The sequence below is a fragment of the Theropithecus gelada genome, chromosome 19 (assembly GCF_003255815.1).
Source record: "Theropithecus gelada isolate Dixy chromosome 19, Tgel_1.0, whole genome shotgun sequence".
In the NCBI taxonomy this organism is placed as follows: Eukaryota; Metazoa; Chordata; class Mammalia; order Primates; family Cercopithecidae; genus Theropithecus; species Theropithecus gelada.
The window spans coordinates 33,832,936-33,851,823 of record NC_037687.1 but is presented as its reverse complement, the minus strand read 5'-3'; the positions used below and the strand labels follow the sequence as shown (position 1 = coordinate 33,851,823).

The 18,888-nt window shown below is 45.3% G+C and overlaps 1 protein-coding gene and 1 long non-coding RNA gene across 7 annotated transcripts in view; one reads left to right on the top strand and one right to left on the bottom strand.

The window, feature by feature from the left end:
* Positions 1–290: 290 nt before the first annotated feature.
* Positions 291–7,755, bottom strand: LOC112613220. The gene is made up of 2 exons (XR_003116931.1): positions 6,964–7,755; positions 291–890 (listed from the first exon to the last, which is right to left on the bottom strand). It is a non-coding gene; the product is annotated as an uncharacterized LOC112613220 (long non-coding RNA).
* Positions 7,756–7,765: 10 nt separating this feature from the next.
* The window catches only part of LOC112613217 (paternally-expressed gene 3 protein), a 74,332-nt gene continuing 63,209 nt past the window's right edge, over positions 7,766–18,888 (top strand). For 2 of the 6 annotated variants that reach the window (XM_025368540.1, XM_025368539.1), the window contains exons 1-2: positions 7,825–7,966; positions 12,890–12,976. The gene's annotated coding sequence lies outside the window, so the exon portion shown is untranslated. Of the gene's footprint in view, positions 7,972–12,889; positions 12,977–15,577; positions 15,709–18,888 lie in introns of all 6 variants that reach the window. The other 4 variants (XM_025368537.1, XM_025368534.1, XM_025368535.1 and 1 more) reach the window with 3 other exon arrangements.

Below are 18,888 nucleotides of genomic sequence, written 5' to 3'. Positions count from 1 at the left end.
AGGGGCCAGAGAAGATGAGCTGATGTTGGCCAAAGGATGCAAAGTTTCGGTTAGATGGGATTAAAAAGTCCTGGTGATCTGTTGTACAGTATAGTGACTCTAGTTAATATATACTTGAAAATTGCTAACAGGGTAGATCTTAAGTGTTCTTCACACACAAAAGTAATATGTGAGGTGATATGTTAATTAGCTTGATATCCTTTTTCAATGTATATGTATATTGAAACACCATGTTGTACACTATAAATATATACAATTTTTATCAATTATATCTTAAGAAAAAATTAAATATTTAAAATGTGTATTTTATTTAAAATAACAGTAGTAAACTTATAGGTTAATGGAAGCAACATTTTTAATGAAAAATAGCAATTTTCAAAACCAAAGGTTACTGAGAAGAAGGGCATTGTTTCACATCTTTGTAAATCTCCTTAGCATCTGACTTAATACAAAACAGCTGGATTCTCATCTGCTTCGGCCTTCAATTTGTCGTGATATCACAGGTCATACAGCCTCAGGCAAACTTCACTCCACACTTGGGAAACAAGTGAAAACTGTTGTAGTTCATAGAAGATAATACTTTTGATTGAGATGGTACTATGATGCTATGAGTTTGTGAGTTCACAATTTACCCTCCTTTTAATATAAACTTGCAATAATAGGAATATTTAAGATATCCATATGGGTCAAAACTTGAACAGCTAAATGCAAGGATATGTGGAATTGAAAACATAAACCTTCTGAACTAATGATCTTGAAAAAGGCAGAGGAAATTAGGAATCTGACTGCTCTTGGGTAATGAGGTCCAGAAGTACCCCATGCATATTGAGGTCCCAGGCTCATTGTGGCAAACAGGCACCAGATTGGGACTCTCCTGACATAAAAGGAACCTGGAAAAACAACAACAACAACAAACAGTGATGGTTACCCAGGTTTTTTACTTACGAGTGGTGGCAGGGGCGTGAAAAAACAGAGCCATGCAGAGAGGATCCAGCCTAAGCTTTAATCTTGCTCAGTGACTAATACGCCCCTTTTTTCACATGGCACAAAATCCCCAGTTGACAATACATGATTGTCTCTGGACTATGCTTCTCATGGGTGAGGGAGAGACAGTCAAAAAGACGTGGAGGGAAGAAAAGTTCAGAGAGGAGGGGAAACGATAACCCATAGGAAAAACACTTAGAAACTAAACTTGCAAAGCACTGGGTTAAAGTTAGGAAATCTTAAAATGAACAAGACAGCAAAACCAGCAATCGAGACATGAATTCAGTCCTTTCAAAATGCAATTCAAAATAGTGTTAGTGTGACTTTACGATTTTTGAAGCAATAAAGAATAGTGTCCATGAAATGTTCATCCATTTGAGAAAGGTAGATATTAAAAAAAGGTACCAATTAGAAATTATAGAACAGAAAATGTAGTTATTGTATTTAAAACATCTAGGGAAATGCTATTACCAGATGCCGTTAAAAAGAGGAGTTACTCAGCACAGAAAACAATGTGAAAAATAGAAAGATTGAGACAAATGGAGGATGGATTAAGATGGGTCATTATACTTTATAGGTTGAAAAGAGTAGAAATGGAATGGCAGAAAAGTTATATTTAAAGACACACTAGCCCAAGAATTCTCCAGAGTGGAAGAAAGACCTTCGTTTTCACATAAATCCTGAGCAGGATAAACAAAAATCTATACATAACATCTATTCTGAAAGCTACCGGGGCGAAAACTAGGTGTTATTATAAAGGAACGTTATGTTGATGCAGACCTCCTCATCAGGTTTGTTAGAAGAGAATGGAATAATATCTTAGGAGAGAAGATAAAGGTTACCTAAGAATTCCATACCTGGCTAAAATGTCATTCAAAAATGTCTTATAAAGACATTTTTAGAAATACAAATAGACTACCTTATACACTTCCTGAAAGATACATTTAAGGATTTATTGCAATGAGAAAAAGTAAACCTAGAGGAACGAGAACTGAGATTCAAGAAACAAGAATGAGTGAATCAATTCTTGAACTAAGCCAGTAAATATAATTAATCATTAACTGTAAAAATGGTTTTCCTTTGTTTATAAAAAAGGTATAATTAAAATTCTAGACAATATTAATGAAGGTGGGAATGGGAAATCCAGTGAATTGCTGACGTGTGCCAGCATGTTTGCTTTAGTACTTTATAGTCTGTTAAAATATATATGCTTGTGTAGAAATTAGGAACTTAAAGATAGACAGTGAAGTAATAAATATAATTGAAACCTCCCAAATAAGCAGAAGGAAAACAAAACTTGATCAATTCCGTAGAATGCAGGAAAGGAGAAAATAAATGACAAAAAGCATATTAAACAAATACATCAATAATTAAAAATGTAAACAGATTAACTTTCCTGTGTTTCTCAACAGAGTCATGGCCTTGTTTGCACCTAAAAACATAGCCTTGAAATATATATAAAGCAAAAACTATTAATTATAACGAGTGGTGGATAAAAACCATAGGAATATTGGGAGATTTTATTATATCTAGAACAGATAGATCAGGCAGACAAAAAATTACCAAGAATACTAAAAATCTGAACACAGTTAACAAGTTGATCCTATGAACATAAATAGAAATTGATACCTAACAATTAGAGAATACTCATTCTTTTCTAATATATTGAACAATTAAAATTTACCATATCTTAAGGTCACCAAGGATGCTTTGACAAATGTGAAATAGTAGCATATGGGCCATACTATATGAGTATAATGCAGTTAATTTGGAAATCTGTATTCAAAAGATAGTTTTTTTTCCCCCAAGATCTTTGACCCCTAAACACGTTTCTTCATGTCGCAAAGAGGAAATCTAATGGAAACGGAAACAGTGAAATACAGAACTGAACAAGAAAGAACTAGAAAAAGAACAGAAATTAATTACATGGAAAAGAAGGAAGAATATAGTCAACAAAATCAAGTCATTTTCAAAAGACAGAACTGGCAAATCTTTAGCAAAACTGATGGAGAAACCATGGATAGATTAATAATATTAGTAATAGAAAAAGGGGCATAATTCTCAATGGAGAGGAGATTATAAACTATGGTAGAGAATATAAGAAGTAGGATAACAATCCAAATCATTCTATAAGGCTGTTATAACCTTGGTAGCAAAACCAGACAAGGATAGTGTAATGGAAAAGTATAACTCAGTAGTACCCAGCTGCATGTGTATATTAATCAGATCCTCATAATCAAGATCAAGCAGGGTTTAGGAATACAGTTTTCAACATAAAACCTGCTTTATTCACCATATCATCAGATGATGTTAAATAATATAATCTTCCCAGTGGATGCAGAGAAGTCATTATATAAAATTAAACTTATGATAAAAATTTTAAAACCTAGAACTTAAGGGAATTTCCTTAACCCCCAATAAAGAGACTGTACAAAACAAGTTTGCAATGAACGTTTTTACTTCTTAGTAAAGATGAGTATCCCCTTTCAAATATAGGACAAGACTTGTTCAATATCACCCCAGAAGTCCTAGCCAATGCATTATGTTAATGAAGTGAGATACGATTGTCAATGAAAGTAAAAATGAAGTCATTAATTAGCATGTTAATATTTTAAAGATATAGGAACATTTTTTTCTGTAGAAAAAAAAAAGTCAACAAGTTCACTGGATCCAAAGTCAGCATATAAAAAGCAATAGCAGGCCAGGTGCAGTGGCTTATGCATGTAAGCCCAGCACTTTGGGAGGGCAGGGTAGGCTGATCACAAGGTCAGGAGTTCAAGACCAGCCTGGCCAACATGGTGAAACTCTGTCTCTACTAAAAATACAAAAATTAGCCGAGCATGATGGCACATGCCTGTAATCTCAGTTACTCAGGAGGCTGAGGCAGGAGAATTGTTTGAACCCGGGGGGTGGAAGTTGCAGTGAGCTGAGATTGAGCCATTGCATTGCTAGCTTGGGTGACAGAGCCGGACTATGTCTCAAAAAAAAAAAAAAAAAGGCAATAGCAGATACTCTTCTCAAAAATTCATAACCCAAATCAAGTTGTGAGAAAATATCAAACAAACTGAGTATTCTACAAAATACTGAGAAGCTGTCACAGCCTTGGGGAGCCTAAGGAGATTTAATCATTAAGTGTAATGCTGTGTCCAGACTGAGATCCTGGAACAGAAGGAAGATAGTAATGGAAAAATGGGTGAAATCAAAATAAAGTCTGTAGTTTGTTTTCTGCTAATTATCTCTTCTTTTTGACAAAGTAGCAAGGTTACGGAAGGTATTAACATCAGGGAAAATGGGGTGGGGAAGTTTTGTACTATCTTTGCAACTTTTTTGTAATTCTGAAACTATTAAATAACCAATTATACAATTAATGGGGGGAAAAAAGGACCTCCTAAAGTCAAATAAGGCCTTTATAGGAAAAAAAATTACAGTGTATCATTGATGGCCATAAGAGATAGGAGTAAATACTGATATAGAGGATGGTCAAAGATGAGAGATCTTGATATAATGTTTTCAGTTTCTCTAAATTGCTGTGTGGATTTAATAAAATGTCAGAATCTCAATAGGATAGTTCATCAGACTTTAAAAGCTGCTTCTAAAAATCATTTGAAAGATGGTGGGCTAAGAGTCAGATAATTTTGAAAGACAAGGTAGGGCCAGACACTTTGAAAAACAAGGCAGGGCAGTCACCCTTTCAGATACCGAGATACTGTAAAGCTGTAATAATATGGTGCCTTAATGCACAGAGATAGAGAGTTCAAGCACAGACCTGCTCATATACAGGAATATGATACAAAGTCAGGGGAAAATTAGATCCCTAACACAGAACATAGGCAAAAATAACCATAAAGAAAACTAAAATGCACAGCTATTTGAGTATCTTTATGACATCACTGTGGGGAAGAATTTCTTAAATTAGGCATTGAAGGAAAAGATTGTGAAATTTTACAGCACCTATTTAATTGTCCTCTAAGACAAAAGATAATGTTGGCTCTTCTAATTTTGGGCTTTTGGACTTTAAATGCAGTTGGGATGGGGGGCAGGAGGTCATTCAAGCTGAAACATGACATCTTTTTTGCTTTGCAAGATCACCCTTAATACTGGAGGAAGGGTTTGGAATGGAAGAAGGGTTTTTGTAGGAAGATAATGTTCCTTAGGACTACCATGGAAAGGGAAATCATGGGACAAATTTGGGATTTGCCTTAGATAGGGTCAGCAAGACTTGCTGATAAATTGGATGCTGGTGGTAAGGAAAAAAGGAACGAGAACAATCGTGAGGCTTTTTTGTTTGTTTGTTTTTATTTTTGTTGGTTTTTGTTTTTGGCTTCAGCAACTGGTACTGTTTATAGAAATGGGGAAAGGGGAAATTAATATTTGTTTGAAATGCTTTGAGTTACCTGATAGACATCCAAGGGGATCAGTCAGTTTCCAAGCAAAAGACTGCACTTTTGTGGACCGTCCTCTGACAGAGGATTGGAATTTGGGAACCATTGGTATGCAGGTGGCATTTAAATTATGTGACTAGGTGAGGAGGGAAGGGTTGTTACCTAGGGAGTGGACATTGATGGAGAAGACTAGTGACTAAGTTCTGAGGCAAGACCCTCCAGTGTATAGATGGTGAGCAGAGCAAAAGCCATTTATGACTGAGAAGAGACCACTGATAGGGGGGCGGAAACCAGGACCATGTAATTGTCACCAAAAATAAGAGAAGATAGCATGCGATTTTGTTTTTGTTTGCTTGTTTTAATGAGAATGTTGAGTATTACTGAAAGATAAAGTGAGATTAAGAGCAAGTTTCTTGGTGACATAAGGAATTGCTGAAATTTGTCAAGCAATTTCAGTGGGTTTGGAAGGGATGGAAGACTTTGGGGCATATATGTTAGCAGGAGAGAATGTATGGTAAGACCATTGAGTCAGCGACAGTAGACTGCTGTATCAGGAGGCATTTTCAGGGCCAAGAGGTGCTGAGCAAAGGAGTGGTAACTGCAGGAGCTCGGAGAGCATGTGGTGTCTGGTGGAAATTAACGATTCAGGATCCAGAGAGAAACTGGTATTGCAGATAGAGGCCTTTGAGGAGAGAGGGGGATGACTGACGGAATCCTTAAAATATCTTAAAATACCTACAAAACCTAAACCAGACATTAGGATCCCTTGGGAACCTGAAAAACAAAGATCTCTGTGGGACACTGGGAATCCGCATTGTTTAACGGCTCTCCAAGTGAGCCAGATTTGAAAATCTCTAACCTAAGTCAGGGTACTGCCACAGTCACCTTCAGTCTTCCTGCTGGGAACTTGTTTTGAATGTGTATTTTCATAAGCACAGTGTTTTCATTCGTATATTATGTTTATGTTGCACTGCCGGGCGAAAAGAGACTGTTGATGGTCTAGGGAATCTAAAACACGTAAAGCAGCTTCTCAGTGTAGCAAGCAATCACTGATAACTCCTTGAGTATAATCAAAGTTTAATTTGGGGTATTAAAGTCTGTGTGCTCCTTAGGTAAACACCTTTTGGTAATTAACCACATCTTGCAGATTTTTTCCTTTAAAGTTAAAATCATACAGCATTTTTATTAGCCACTTAAAATCGCTGTGTGTAAATTTACCAGAATACAGTTTAATTCTTTTCTATGGAGCATAGTTTTGGTGATAAAAATGATGCTCCGTGAATATCTCTGTATAGAATCTTCTGTATATCTCTGTATTTCCTTTGCTTTTTTAGTTCCTTGAAAGTGGAATAGTTGGACCAAAGAGTATATTAGTGAACTTTTAGTAATTCATTGATTTTACTGCCAGAGAAGAGATAAGTATTTCTGCCAAGGAAATTCACAGTATGGATGGCAGAAGGGAAGAATCCCTCTTCCACCCCACATTCCTTGTCCCTAGAAGTAACCCATTAACAATTTCTTGCCTACCCTTCCAGCAGTTTTACCTGTAGTTGGGTTTATCCTTAAAAAACAAATATATGAGAAAACACTTACTTACCAGTTCGTTTCTACAAACTTCAGTAACTTGTATATTTCACTAAATCTATTGAGAATTCGGTCCTTAATAATCCCATCCAACTCTACCTCATTATTTTTATCTCTCATTTTCTCGCTGTTTTACTAAATGGCAATGTAGTGGGCTCACGCAGTGGAAGGTCTGTATTGACGGCTGGTGGGAAACAAGTCAGTAGTGTGTGAGACTGCCCGCTCCCATAAACCGCACATGCCCGGTGTTTCAGGTTTGCATTTCTTTATGCAAATAGGTCGTGCTGTTTCCTTCGCAGGTCGGCCAGCCGTTTGGATTTTCTTGCGAATTGCCAGTTTTGTCCCCTTTGCCCATTTTTCTGGCTTGGTTTAGTCTTTATCTCGTTGGTTTCCAAGAGCTCTTCATTTATTAAGGAAATTAGCTCGGTGTCTTTCATGTGTCCCAGGCGGAGAAGTCTTGTCTTCCCTGTTGGTCTTTAGACGTTAATGTATATGTTTTTGCGGCCAGGATTTTCATTTTTTTCATTTAGACAGTTGTGTACATTTGTCCCTTTATTCTCCGGCGGTTTTACATTTGAGCATCTCAGTGGGGTTTCCTCCATTTCGACCCCCATTTCTTTGTTTGGGGGCTGCACCCCCACCACCCAACCCACCCCCCTTTTCCAGACCCGGCTTTGGGGTCCCTCACGGCCACTCCCTGACGTCAGCCCCCAGCCTTCGCGCCAAGCCGTTGCTGTGGCAACCGCAGCCTGATTGGCACATCACAGGGCCGTGATGAGGGGGCCCGGAGAGGGCGGCGAGGCTGCTGATTGGCTAGCACAGAAGCCCCGCCTCTGCAGAGAAGCCCTGACAAGGAGGCGTCGAGCGGCACCTTGGTGCAGAAGCCTGGGAGCTGCGGGTGGAGAGGTTTGGGAGGCGCGAGAGATGTCCACCCTGGGCTGGTGGCGCCGCCGGGCGCCAGGCGCCATGTGGGTGCGCTAGGCGGCTGTTCGCGCCCGAGGCTGCGCTGCACTGAGGTGAGGTGAGTGCGCCCTCGGCCGCCCGGTGCACCTCCTGTCCGCCGGACCTTGGTGTAACGACGGTGCTGTGCCGGAGTGGCCGTCTTGCCGCAAGCCCAAGACCCCCGCGGCAAGCCAGCGACCCTTGTGGCAGGGCGGTCCGGCGGACCTGGTACATGGCCGCCCACTGCCCAGTCCGGGAGTGGGCACAGTGGCGGCCGGGCTGTGGATGGTTGGTGCGTTTTTGGGGCAGGGGTGGGCGCAGCCTGGGCTGCTGCGTTGGTGCCGCCATCTTGCGGGCCGGGGTCTAAGGGGCTGCTGCGGGTCCTCCGCGCCTTCCTGACTGGCCGGGGTCCACCGCAGCAACCCGGGGGCATTAGGGCAGACAGCCAGGGGCTCTGTCACGGCGAGTCCAGCAAGGTGGACACCAGTGCCATCCCTGTTGCCGCGGTGGAGTGCGGCTCTCGGGAGCCCTGGGCTGCCTGGACTGGGTCTGGGGGGCTGCAAGAATGCCCCTTCCTGCGGGCTGCCATCGGCCTCACGGCGCTGGCGTGCCCGGCTACCCTCTGGGGGCGGGGCCTGTTTGCCGCAGTGGTGGTGGGAGGGGCGAAGGCCGCCAAGGTGGCGGGGCTGAGGGCTGTCCTGCCTGTAAGGGGTTTTCTTTCCCCGCCCTCTCGGGCGCTATCTTAAAGGAGGGCGGCTGAAGCTTGCGGCGCAAGCACTGCCCTGGTTGGTTGGCGGCAGGTGGGGCGGGGCAAGGCTAAAGTGACTGTGGGTGGCGTTGGATGTAATCGGCTGCTCAAGCCCCACCCACTGGGTGACATCTTTTCTGAGGGTGGCTGAGATTTGCCGCGCAGGCGCTGTTCTGGTTGATTGGCGGCAGATGGGGCGAGGCAAAGCTGAAATGACTGGGTTGCATTGGCTGTAATGGTCTGTTCCAGCCCCACCCACTGGGTGCCATCTTTTATAAGGGTGGTTGAGGTTTGCCGAGCAGGCGCTGTTCCTGTTGATTGGCAGCAAATGGGGCGGGGCAAGGCTGAAGTGACTGGGTAGCGTTAGATGTAATGATCCGCTCAGGCCCCGCCCAGTTGGACGCCATGTTTGATGAGGGCTGCTGAGGTTTGCTGCGCAGGCGATGCCCTGGTTGGTTGGTGGCACATGGGGCGGGGCAAGGTTGAAGTGACTGGGTAGCACTGGATGTGACGATCTGTTCACGCCCCACCCGCTTGGACGCCATGTTTGATGGGGGCTGCGGGCCCCACTCTCTCGGACGCCATGTTTGATGGGGGCTGTTGAGGTTTGCTGCGCAGGCGCTGCGCTGGTTGGTTGGTAGGAGATGGGGTGGGGCAAGGCTGAAGTGACTGGATAACATTGGATGTGACGATCTCAGGCCCCGCCCACCTAGGTGCCATGTTTGATGGGGGCTGTTGAGGTTTGCCGCGCAGGCGCCGCCCTGGTTGGTTGGTGGCACATGGGGCGGGGCAAGGCTGAAGTGACTGGGTAGCATTGGATGTGAAGATCTCAGGCCCCGCCCACCTAGATGCCATGTTTGATGGGGGCTGATGAGGTTTGTTGTGCAGGCGCCGCCCTGGTTGGTTGGTAGCAGATGGGGCGGGGCAAGGCTGAAGTGACTGGGTAGCATTGGATGTGATGATCTCAGGCCCCTCCCACCTAGATGCCATATTTGATGGGGGCTGCTGAGGTTTATTGCGCAGGTGCCGCCCTGGTTGGTTAGTGACACATGGGGCGGGGCAAGGCTGAAGTGACTGGGTAGCATTGGATGTGAAGATATGCTCAGGCCCCGCCCACCTAGGTGCCATGTTTGATGGGGGCTGCTGGGGTTTACTGCGCAGGTGCTCTGATTGGTTGGTGGCAGATGGGGCGGAGCAAGGCTGAAGTGACAGGGTGGCATTGGACCTAGTGGTTTGTTCAAGCCCCACCCACCTGGGCGCCATCTTTAATGGAAGCGCCTGAGATTTGTTGCACGGGCGCTGTCCTGGTTGGTTGGGCGAGGCAAGGCCCGCCCGCCTGGGCACCATCTTTGATGGGGGCAGCTGAGGTTTGCTGTGCAGGTGTTGCCCAGATTGGTTGGCGGCAGATGTGGCCGGGCAAGGCTGAAGTGGCTGCGGGTGGCATGGGCGTGATGGTCTCCTCAAGCCCCGCCCACCCGGGCGCCATCGTTGATGGGGGTGGCTGCGGTTTGCCGCCTAGGTGTGGGGTTGTCCACAGGGAGGGGCGGGGCCGCGGCTGCTGTGCTGCCTTCTCTGCGGTGGCGGAAAGCTGTGGAGTGCCACGCCCGTTGGGTGTGTGTGCTGGTCGCCGAGCTGTTTTGCCAGTGGGACTGGCTCGGTCCCCGCATCTGGGGGAGCCAGGAGACCTGCCTAGAGAGTTTGCCGTAGCGGCCGCGGAGCCATTTGTCCTCAAGGACACGGCGACGGTTGTCAGCGTGCTCGCTGTGTTTTTGGCTAACGGTGGCAGAGGCTCACCCCTTCCCCTCTTGTTGCCTGACCAAGACTTTGTTCACCTCAGGATGTGTGTGGCTCCATTTTGTGTCTGGGGGCGGCTTGGCGGGGGAGCTGTGTGGCGGGTTGCGCAGGCGCCCCGCTGGCAGGGCTAGGGGCGGGGGCCCAGGACCGTTCTTCGGGACTGATAGGGCTGAGAGCACCCCTACCTCCACTGTCCCCCGCCGCTTCCACGGTACTGTCTGTGCTAGCCTTAGGGGGGCGCCCGAGGTTGATTGCGCAGGCGCCATCTTGAGTGACACCTGGGTCGGCCCGAGGACGGGCATGAGGGAGGGCTGTCTCAGTGACTGGGAGCTGCCGCGCCTGGTCCACTCTGGCGCAGTGTTTGGGTACAGTGGGGCACGTGAGGGCAGTTACACAGGCACTGGTTTGAATGACTGCTGGGTTGGCTGTAGGGCCCGGTGCAGAGGAGTGACCCGGGGGCTGCATGGCCCCGCCCACCCTGTGGCATCATCGTGGCTGGTCATTAGGTGGCAGCCAAGGTGTACTGTGCAGGTACCATCCTGAATGACAGGCTGGCTGCAGGTGCGGGCCTGAGGGAGGAGCTGCTTTGTCTTGAGTGATTGAGGGGGGCCATAGCATGTGTGTCTTGTCTGATGGAGCAGCCTGCATTCAATGTGACGGGTGCACTGCAGAGGCGCCGTTTTTGAATGACAACTGTGTTGGCTGTAGGAGTGGGCGTGAGCCCCGCCCACCCTAGTACCGTGTGTGTGGGACGTTGGCGGGGGCAGCAGAAGCGTACTGCGCAGGCGCCATCTTGAGTGACAGCAGGGCTGTTGGAGGGGGCTGAGGGGATTTCAAGGTAGGCGGGGCCGTACAGCCTAGTTCATTCATTCTGTGCCATCTTTGCCGGCTCAGGGGTAGGGCCTGCGCGGGAGCCTTCCTGAGTGACCGCGGGCTGCACTGGCGTGCCAGCTGAGCCCTGCCCCTACCATCTTGGGCAGCGCGCCTTCATGGCTGGTGGCGCCGTAGTTCCTCCAGGGGGCGCCAAAGCCAGGCCTCGGGAAGCCGGCGAGTTCAGCTGCGCAGCCTTGGGACAGTGAGGTCCAAGGCCAAACTCAGAAGTTTTAAAAGATTTGGGGAAGGGTGGGATTTTAAGTGAGAAAATGGAGGAGGTGCACTGTGGGTGTAAGATTTGGGGTCTAGGTGATTTGGAGACTCTGGTGGTGAAGGATTTTCTCTCAAAATCCTACAAGTGGAGCTGGAAAAATTCAGGGCTGCAGGTGGTCCTGAAGGGAGGGGCAGTGCCTTGGAACTAGGAGGCTGCCCTGGGCAGGTGGGGGTGTGTTTGAAGGGGCTGCCCCAAAGGTAGGGTGGGTCCTTGGGAGAAACTGTTCATGAGCAGAGCCGCTAGAGGGCTGCACAGCTTCCAAAGCTTAGTTTGGATGGGGACCTCCCAGCCCTAGCTCTCCTAGAGTCCTAGAGCTCACTTACCTAGCCCTGGCTCCACCCAAGGAGATCTTAAGTCAGCCCTTTTGTTTTATTTGAGGTAGGGAAAGTGACACATATGACGCTTCCTTCCTAGCCTGTCATCATTTCTTTTTTTTTTTTTTTTCAGACAAAGTCTCGCCCTGTCACCCAGGCAAGTAGTGCGGTAGCGTGATCTCGGCTTGCTGCAGCCTCTGCCTCCCAGGTTCAAGTGATTCTCCCACCTCAACCTCTCTTGAGTAGCTGGGAATACAGACGCGCACCACCCTGCCCAGCTAATTTTAAATTTTTAGTAGAGCAGGGGTTTCACCATGTTGGCCAGGATGGTCTCGAACTCCTGACCTCAGGTGATCTGCCCGCCTTGGCCTCCCAAAGTGCTGATTACAGGCGTGAGTCGCTGCACCCATCCTTTGAATAATTTTTAATAAGCTCTTTAACCTCACCAAAATACGCTCACCTGACTCTTGGAATATAAACCAGCCCCGTAATCATGAAGGTCCTTCCCCCAGTGACCTCTAATTGATTGAACACATACTCTGAGGTGCAGTGGGACTTGAACTATGTCCTACTAGTCCACTGAGAGCATGTTGATAAACCTTAAAATATTTCACATGATTAAGAGTATCATTACCTAATAATAATGATAGAATAGCAGTCCTAACATAGGGATGGCCAGCGCCATAAATGGGGTTCTTGAATTGATTCCTTAATCTAGAGCCACAGGGAAGGTTGTAAGACACCCCAGAAACTGACTTGAATGCTTTTGATGTAACCTTGTTGGAGAAAGTCTATGAGTACATCCCAGGGTGTGACATGGCCTAAGGGGGCTATACCTATGGCCATTTATCCTGGATGGGATGCTATTTATGGTCTCGTTTGACCTGTGCCATCATAGAAGATAAATGTGGAACTGTTGTGCTATTGTTCCCCCCTGAGGAACCCAGCAACTGCAAAATAAACATGGTGAATCACATTTTCTTTTCCTCTACAGCTTTGCCTTCTTGATCTTCCATCCTTCTTGGAGACGACTGGCGAGAGGAAGAGGGACTAGGTCCAAACGCTAGGTGGCTGGGTCCAGGTGAGTTGAATTTCCTCCTCACAGTGCCACATCCATCTTTGAAGTGACCACTGCACTTCCTTACTCTGACACTTTCCTACTGCACACGTGTTCCACATAGCCACCCCAGCACCATTTGTGCCCTCTGAGAATACCCAGACTCTTCTGGTGGATTTTGTATTCCCTAGAAATTCTCCTTGGCCTCACACCATCCATTTCAGTATCCTCCCTCTTTTTCTCATACTCAGCTACTGCTTCAGGCCTACTCTTTTCCTCTTACCTGGTGATTAAAGAAGCATGAGAGATTCATCCACTCATCTGTGAATATTGACCAAGTGTGTACTTTGTGCCAGGTACTGGGACATAGCCCCCATGGGGGAAAGGAAGTGTTTTCACAGAGTTTTTAGTCTATTTGGGAATTAAAGCTGTGGAAAACATAATTGTTTGATTTATACTTTTGCAAGAGAACATTTGCTAGCAACAGCCGACTTAATCTTGGAGAGGCCACATAGGGGCCTCCCTGAGATGGTCAAGAACATTAAAGCTGAGCCCTGAAGGAGTGTGAATGGTGTGTGTCATGGGGAGAGTAGTCTCAGCAGAGGGGACAGGGATGTTCTTGAGAGATGCAGAGAGAGAGGAACTGAAAATCCAGGATTCCTAGAGCAAGGGAATCATTAAGTGGCATCTGACTGAGGTAGGAAGAAGGTAAGTTGCGGCTTCATTGTGAAGAGACTTGTAATCGTGGTAAGTAACTGGGCTTGACCTAAAGTGCATCAGGAAGCCCTTTTAACCATGGGAGTATCATAATCAGATTTGTGGTTTTAAAAAGATCATCTGGTTACAGGGTGCAGAAGGGGAGGGTGGACGCAGTGGGTGTGAGGAGGCCACCTTGGGCCTGGGTGAGAGATGGTGGCTTGGCTTGTGGTCATATCACAGGGAGGAGCGAAGTGGGTAGATTATTTGAGAGGTACTAGGAGGGAGACTCCACAAGACTCACTTTCTCTGTTCATGGCCTGCTGACTGATTCAGAGCAGACACAGTGAGTCACATGATACAGGGAAGCAAGCACATAGCCAGGGGTTGTCTGTTTATTAGCAAGCATTATGCTGGGCCTGATCCAGGACAGGATCATGCCAGGCTTGGAGTCTCTAGAAGTGAGTGGCATAATCCCTGGCCTCAGTGTCTACTGAGTGGAAACTACTCCCATCACAAGAAGAGTAAGGATGTGTTTACCAAAATAGGTGGCTAAGGTGGTGGTGGAATACTGCTTGGGGAGAAACTAACATGACCAGGTGGGCCCTTGGGATGGGTTGGTGTATTCCTGGCCTCAGTGAATGCTCAAGATATCCATTATGGTGCTTAACCCTGTGGAGACTTGGAAACCTCCTTTGCCTGAGAGCTCGTGTTGGTAGATCCACATTTAACTAAGCTCGAGAGACTTAAACCCGTACTAACATGACTTGTAACGGGATGTTCTTTTTCCCACAATTCTGGTTTATTAATTCATGGTAGGCGATCAACAGTAGCAGGGACCCAGGTACTCAGCAGTGTGTATGATCAGCAGATTCTCTCCCTGTGGGCAGACCTACATGGGAAACACAGCCATAGTGAGAATGTTGCTTGATGAGTGTGGAATCAGAACCAAGAGGATGTGGGTGAGCTTTCATAGCACTGGTTTGTAACACAGCCTGGTGCAGCCATGTAGTCACAGTGAAACCCTTGCTTAGGGTTGCCAAGACACCACAAGCCCCTTATCTAACATCCTTGCCCTCCCCAAACTCCATTCGAGTTAGGTCTGATGAGAGTTGTTTACTATCCTGTAGATGATTGGATGGACCATGCTTTGTGGCCTACTTTTTAGTACTCCCGTTAAAAAAAATAAGATCAGCCAATTATTGTTATTAGAATATAGTCAAATCATTTCATACTGTTGTGGAAGACATTTTGTCTCTTTTAAAGTAGCTTTATTTGTCTCGAACCATTTTGTGCTGGTCGTAAGACTGAACTCTTAGATATTATTTCCTCTCTTTCTAAACTTTTGGGGAAATCTCTCAAGGATGGACAACGACAAGGAGATTTTGCTGCAGTGTGGTAAGTGCTAAGCTTAATGTGGTAGAAGTAAGCCCAGGATGTTGAGATTATCTGAGAGAAGCCAGCCAACAGACCAGAGGGTGGAGGTTGTGGCCTTTGAGATGGAGTTGGTGGTCATTTACTCCTTGCTCCCATATAAAGTTGTTCCCTCTAAAGCCCCTGTGTCCCACATGTACCTTATTCATAGGTGATTGGACCAGACTGGATACCTTAGAGCAGTGGTTCTCAAAGAACAGCTCCTGGAGTGGTGGTAGGAATGCTTCTTTCCTGGGGAACCACAGACCTCCTGAGTCATCCCACCTGGAAAAGTAGCTTCGTGTTTCATAAGCACCCTAGGCAACTCTTCTGCACGTCTGAGTTGGAGAACCACTGCCCTAGAAGGAATCAGGCTGTAGCATGCACTTTCATACTGAGAATTTCGATGAAAGGACACTTGCGTGTCAGGCATTTAAACTGGGAGGTAAGGTAGGGCTGGGCTGGGACAGCATCTTACTCCATGTGCATGCTGAAGTAGAGAATGTCGGTCTGCAGAGAGAGGCAGGAGAATGGAGCAAACAAGAAGAGAGAGGAGACCACACACCACGCTGTCCCTGAGAGACGAAGAGAATAACCTCCTCGGTTCCTGACTTTAAAGTTCTCAATTCCAGCCCCCTTTTAATGAGGTAGGTAGAACGAGTTAGGGGGCTGAATCTAGGTGCACCATGGTGAGGGACCAAAGTAAGTAAATGGAAATGAGACTGAAGGAGACTTGGTGGATTTTCTCCTGCGTCAGATGGGATGTGGGAGCCTGAGGCCAAACTGGAGTCACAGGATTTCTTCTCACACATGGTCCCAGACGCTTTCTAGTGCATGATGTGTTCTTTAATTAAGTTCTTCCCTGCTCAGTTGAACACTGACCCATCATTTCTCTGATTAAAGCCACAGATCTTCCCCGACTTGATGGCAAGGATGCCTGATGAGTTTCATCTTTGTTATGTATTATATTACTTGTGAGATCCATGCTTTTAATTTCTACTCATTTTAATGGAATAGAAGTAAAGTGTCATAAAATATCCAAAGAATGGCATCAGTACCACCATCCAGACTTCAATGGCAGTGCTGTCTTACAGCAGGCTGCGCCAAGCTTATTCTGTATACAGAGAGGTTTCGTGTTTAGATATCTAAAGAACAAATCCTTTGGAGATCAAAGAATGCCAGATTCCCAGAAGCACTCTTTCTGCCTGGCTGTGTAGAGGGATCCTTTATCAGTGGCCCCATCACTTGGCGCCTCTCCTCCCTCCCCTTGAAGTTGGTGACCTTTCTTTGTCCCCTGGCCCAGAGTCAGCTAGCCCTTGTGTGCTGCTAACTGCTGTTGGCTACTACTTAACACTGAGTCCTGCTCTGAAGAGAGAGCAGAGGGAGATGTGGAAGCTTTAGTAATGAGGGGTGTGTGGGAGCCCCCCTTCAAGTCAGGAAGGAGATGGATTTGCCCTGTGGCCAGAGTTCAGTCTTGAGCCATATGATGGCTAGACAGCTGTCAGTGAAGTGAGGATTTGGGTGTGGAGCCTAATGCCTACTAGCCCCTCCATGGTACAGTCACTGGAGAGGGGAGATACAGATGGTGACCACAGGGTACCCTCGGTGGGAGTGCTTTAAGGGTCAGAGGGAGATTGTATTATGGGGACCCCAGCAGGGAAAAGGGAGGGCCTGATGTGCTGCAACAAGCTGGGCAGGAAGGAAAACAAACCCCCTAGGAAACAGTCATTGAATTTACTTCATTTTTATATTTAGTTTTTTTCCTGATTGGGAAGTTAAAATAACATTTTAAATAGAGATGGAAAAAGAAACAGAGACTTGTTATTATTAATCATTTATTCTGATAGACTTCCCCTATTTCATAAATAGTCTTAGTACAAGTGTATGTGAGTTTTCTTCCAGTTTAGTTTGTATGTAGTTTAGTTTGTATGTACTACCATATGTTTAACTATTTTTTACATACATGAGATCATGCCATTTATCAAACATTTCACACTCAAGGTCTCCATCTATAGCTTTGCTTTCTGAAAATGCATTATATTCCATTGTGTGGACACTATCATTCTCTGTGTACACATAAATGGGAATATTTGCAGTAAGAACAACATATGTGTAGATTTTAAGATTTATTAATAGCAACAAACTTAATCAGTAGGTGTGGCTTGCAGTTTCTATGGTGAATGTTTTGCAATACCTGAATGTAGTGCTGTGTTTTATTTTTATAATCAGAAAATAAAGCTGTAACATTTCTTGACAACACGACTTAATGGTTATGTAACATTTTGCTAAATACTTTGTTTTCATTCCTTGTTTAGTGAAAACTCAGGAGGGATGCTGATTTTTTGGGTGCAGTAAATTACTTAGAACAAAGTATGTTTGTCATTGGCCCTAGTGGCCTTAGCTTTCCAGAAATGTGTGGTTGAAATACCTGATTTCTTAGGGGATGCTCCATGCCAGCAGTGGTTATATTGGCCTTTCCTAACGTCAAAGGCCAACTCTAATTCTAGAAATGCATGCTTGAGTAACCAAACACTGAAGTGTCAGCGGTCCTGTCATGGCCTTTTTGTTAAAGTTACCCTTTGCCACGTAGTTGTAAGAAAGTTCCTAGTTTGTATTTAAATAAGGAGTCATTTTCCAGTCCTTTATTATACGTTAAGTCCCCATGTGTCTGTAGACTTTCACACAGTTGAATTCCGGACTCTGTGATGTCCCAGTGGTATATTTGTCCCTGTGCTTATATCCTTATATTGGAAAAAACACTTTATTGTCATGTGTTGGAGTCATTTGACAGACAAGCCACCCCCCACTCCACACAGGCCTTGTGCACGGTTGTCTTGATATTCTTGTACATTTATTCTTCCAGAAGAACTGGATTATCGGTTTGTCAAAACTCCCCACCTCAAAATAAAAAGGCACTTTTAAAATGTGATACACATGTCTTCATGTATTTATTTCAGACTTACTGCCCTTCTGTAATTTTTTTTTTTTTTTTTTTTGGTGATGTGGTCTAGTTCTGTCACCCAGGCTGGAATGCAGGGGCATGATCTTAGCCCACTGCACCCTCCCGCTCCCAGGGCTCCCCCTGCATCAGCCTCTCGAGTAGTTTGGATTACAGGCGCATGCCACCACCCCTGGCTAATTTTTGTGTTCCTCTGTAAACTTTTGAAATTTTGTTTGAAGTTGCAGATAACTTTGTTAAACTGATTTATGGAGATTTATTTATTTGTTTTGCTATTAATGGGAATTATTTCTCTTGCTGTATTTACTCATAAGGTTTTGTAGTTCAAAATAATGCTGTCCCCATATTTATACTTTTTTCTTCAGTTGCACTAGCTAGGACTTCCAGAGTCATGTTAAATTGTAGTTGTGATGTAGCTGTCCCTTCCTTGTCCCCACTTCCAGAGGAACACCTTTAGGGTTTAATAACATGCTCGTTTGCATTTCTTTGAGATAAGTATTATGCTTAGATGCGTTTACTCTGCTAAGAACTTATGAGGAAAGGCTGTTGAAGTTTGCAAATTTTTTTAACTTGAAATACTGCTCATGGGCTCCCCTTCCCCTTTCATCCTTTGTATAACAGTTTACCCTTATGGGACATCCTCCTTGTATTCCTGGAATAGCCTTTCAAGATCATGGGCTATTATTTGGACTTTGTTAGATTGGGTTTATCAAATGTTTTTGCATCTATGTGCAAATGCTTATTGAACACCTATAAAAATACAGAGATGAAAAAGGTAGCAGAGTCCTTGCCCATGGGGCCTTGCAGTGGGGTATAAATACAGGTGCTCTGTAGTTCTGTTGGATTCATACATCTTCAAGCACAGGTG